The sequence below is a fragment of the Vanacampus margaritifer genome, chromosome 3, assembly GCF_051991255.1.
Source record: "Vanacampus margaritifer isolate UIUO_Vmar chromosome 3, RoL_Vmar_1.0, whole genome shotgun sequence".
NCBI lineage: Eukaryota > Metazoa > Chordata > Actinopteri > Syngnathiformes > Syngnathidae > Vanacampus > Vanacampus margaritifer.
This window is the reverse complement of record NC_135434.1, coordinates 13,555,473-13,559,779: the sequence shown is the minus strand read 5'-3', so window position 1 is coordinate 13,559,779 and position 4,307 is coordinate 13,555,473.

Sequence of the window (4,307 nt, the reverse complement as noted above, 5' to 3'; positions counted from 1 at the left end):
TATCAAAGTGACAGAGCGCGCCGCACAGCGTGACAGCGGCATTTATCTCTCTCCATCTTACACACATACGCACGCGCACACGAACGTATCATCAGCTTGACTTTATTTAGTACAGGATGCCTTTCGCCTTTGGGGGGCTGGGGGGGGCTGGGGGGCGTGGATGGGTTGAGACAGAGAAAGAGAGAGAGAGAGAGAGAGAGAGAGAGAGAGAGAAAATCACCCCAAAAAGCACCCAATACCATCTAAAATGTTTGTTTTGTATTTCGTGTGGACAATAGCATTCCACTGCTCGCTCCAGCCGCAATGTTATCGCGCATCCTTTTTGGTCTGAACGTCATTGGAGGAGAGTGACAAAAAAAACCAACTGTACCGTAAACTGTGCCAAAATATCATGTTCAAGAGATGTTTACATGAGCTCGCTCAATTAAACAAAGATATAAACAGGTACACACGACAGGTTCCTTTGGCGCTCTATACCTACAGCCATGCTAAGCTAATGTCAAATTGTCAACATGGCTGCCACACACTGATCTGTATATATTGCTGGATAACCAACCAGGCCAAGACTTTTGAAGCCGTGTGGCTGCCATATTACTCCTCCCAAGAAACGTTTCTCAGCATACGATCTATACATTTACAGTATCAAAACTGGAGAACATTTGAGACAGTACTTACTAGAAACATCATGATTTATGATGTTTTTAATTTGTTAAACATTAACAAGAGGACTTCAGACATTTGACAACTTCCCTTAAATACATGTATAAATTATAAGCTTAATGATGTTTACAGGAGGAAACTTTTTTTAATTAAATAATTATTACTAATTCAACAAAAAATGCCTCAGCCAAATCCAATATTGGGGTTCAAGGAACTGAGCGATAAAAGAAAAAGGGGGTCTTCAAAGCAGCACATACCATTCAATTTTTTATTTATTTTTTTGTTAAAAAATAGTGACCACCCGCCAAAACCCCCACCCCGCCTCCGGCCTTACACTAACTGTCTACTAGCTGTATATATCTCATCTGTACGTATACCGTATAGTTTATACAGTAGTCTGCTTGTGAGATGTGAGGAGCAAGATGGCCGCCCTGTGACTTCAACAAGCGTGCATGTGCTATCGGCTATCCATTCATATATTCAGATCAATTTGTGTCTGAAACCTAGTTGGCCAAACTCTCTCTACGGCGCTGACCACAATTGCGTCACAGTGCCATCTAGTGGCCCCTGGCAAAACAACCCCAAAATGGGAGCGAGCAACAAATATGTTTGACTTCCTGTGTCTTTTTGTCCATGGGTTCTAGACGTTTGACACTCGTGATAGCCTACCATGTTTAGTGTCGCCAAGTGGTAAACTCTTGTTTAGGGTTGGGGTGTTTCGGGTAAATCCACCCCCAATTGTGAATAATGTTGATCTGTCCGTCTATGTACTGCAATTTACTATCTTGCCCTTTTTTTCCTGTGTGTGTTATTGTGCGTTCAAAGGAGAAAGTGATATGAGAGTCGCTGCAACTCCCGCCGTCAGACAACATCACATCACGCACTCGTGTCAATGCGCTAACACACACACTCGCACACAAACACGCACACACAAACACGAGGAGTCTGAGGCGATAAGGGACTCTTTGAAGGTGGAAATTAGTTTTGGCGCCTGGCTGCTCCTGTCTTGTGGGTCATGTGACTAAATCCTCCAACATAACATGATAAGACAGCTACTCCATGCATGTGTGTGCGTGTGTGTATCTCTAACTCTATGACTAACGCACACACACAAAAAAAACTATCATTGTATTACACAGAAAAAGGATGGATGGATATTGTATCTGATTATGAAATTTGAACATTTTAACGGTAATGTTACTTAAATTCAAATGTGATAACATTATTATTTTTAAATGAAATGCAAAAAAAGCAATTTAATGAGCATTTCATGATATAGAGAGGTAAATAAATAGCAAATAAATGAGAGGGAGTGTTTCAATACAGTGTAGCAGAGAGTTTGAGTAGTGTGTGAGAGAATATTTCAGTTATGTGTGAGAGCATTTCAGTTGTGTACACACCTGTAAGAGAGTTTGAGTAGTGTGTTTGATAAGGTTTCAAAAGTTTGTGAGAAAGCTCAGGAGTGCGTTTTAGTGAGTGTTTTACAGTAGTGTGGGGGGGGGGGGCTTTCAGTGGTGTGTATATGAGAACTCTTCATTAGTGTGTGTGTGAGAGAGAGAGAGAGAGACAGAGGTGGTAAATCCAGGTTCAGAAAGTCAAAACCCTGCCACCGTTTGGCTTTAGCCACTGATCCTAGCTAGCTAGCTAGCATCAGTAAACGAGCGCCATGGGAGCTAGCTAGGGAACTAGCTAGCTAGCAGCTGAGGCTAAAGCCAAACTGTGGTTTTTACTTTCTGGACCTGGATTTGCCACCTATTTGTGTGAGAGCATTTTAGCAATGTGACTGCGAGTGTTGCAGTTGAGAGCTAAAAATATGAGCGTGCACGAGAGTGCACAAGAGCATTTCAGTAGTGTGTGTGAGTGTTACAGGAGTGTGAATGAGAGCGTTTTAGTAGTGTGTGAGAGGTAATACTGAATTATGTCCCTGACAGCCTCTCATAGGTATGAGTGGGTTTTTTTTCGATAGCATTTACCCAGTGTGCCTCTTGTGGCGCAGTAATGCGTGGCAGATAAACAGCCTTTAATACACAGACACACACTTGTATACATACACACACACACACAGTAATCAGGGGATTTACAATGTGTAGTTTGGAGCCTAATTGCTCTTCAGGTCCCTGTGAGAATTCTGCCAAAGCCATTAGCTGCTGCTATTCTCAGTGTGTGCGTGTGTGTGTGTGTGCGTGTCTTATAAATGCTAATGCACGTGTATGAGTGTGTGTATGTCGGTTAGCTTAGCACAACTTGGCTCCCCTCCAAGCCTGAAGAGCTAATTGGAATTAGAATAACATTCCTCAAAGGCCTGGCTGGGTTTAGTGCTAACGACTGAGGGGGAGAGAAGAAGTGGCTCGGGGTGAGGCGGAGGGGGCGAGGGAGAGTGCGCCCTAACGATCGGCGCTAACAATGTTTGATTGGGATTTTTAATGAGGGGTAATCACTCAGCTGGAGAGGGGGGGACGGGATGGTGGTGAGAAGGAGGAGGGTGAGGAAACAGTAATTATCTCCTCTCTGAGCTGTGAGACACACAAAGTGCCTTTATTTGTGTGTGTGTGTGTGTGTGTGTGTGTGTGTGTGTGTGTGTGTGTGTGTGTATTTATCATGTTGTGGGGACATAGATCTGTTTCCAAAATCCAGAGATGTAACATTAGGCTGAAACTCCATTATTATTATTATTTTACAAGTTATTAACAAATGCATCGTGTTGAAAATAAATGACGTCGCCTACTGTAACCCATTTGGGCACTTGAAATGTTTGAGACGTGTTGTAAATTTCCATCCCTAACAACTCCTCGGGAGCTGTAAAGACTTATGTTGCCTCAAGATTGAAAGTTTAGATGTTTTTAGGACAATAGGGAGTAAAAATAGTTAGGTTAGGTAGATTTGAGAAAGTCTGTGGCAAGCCACGCCCCTTACCATTAAAAAAAAAATCATCCCATATAAACATGATTTTAATATGGAAGATATGAGTATATCACACCATCATTTGGTATCTTAGGATGTTATAAAAAGTGAGTTATGATTAACCATTATTGAATAAAATAAAAAAAAATTGTATGATAAAAAACCCTCTTAATATTTATTTTATTTTATACAAAAACTAAATTAAAAAAACAGTTGATTCCAGAAATAATGTTTAAAACTAAGCAATACATTTTAAATACCTCATTTGTAATAAAAATAAATAAATAAATAAAATAAAGTGTGGGGGACTTGAAGGGAACATATAGTAGAAGGAATTTGATGATAAAATACTAATTAATTATTTTAACCTTATAATTAATTAACCAATGGCTGACTTAAATAAAACAAAATGTGTGCATAATTTTAAAATGGTTATTTTCTACTATTTATTGTTACAGTAGATTTCCATCCATTACCTATTTTTCTTAAATTAGTTGTACAATCAAAAAAGTCGTCCCACACTATGAAACTGAGATGACATCAAAATTGTTTAAATATGTTCGTGTGTCTCTTCCTCGTCATCCTCAAGTGCCGAGTAGCTTAGCCAGCATGTGACCTATTGTGCTCACCACAGCCGACAATCAATACAGTCCAGCTTTTTTTTTCTCTCTCTCTCATCGGGTCAAACTGAGCAGCGATTAATAACAAGACAACAGCCACGAGAAGAGTCAGTGTGGGAAGAATAA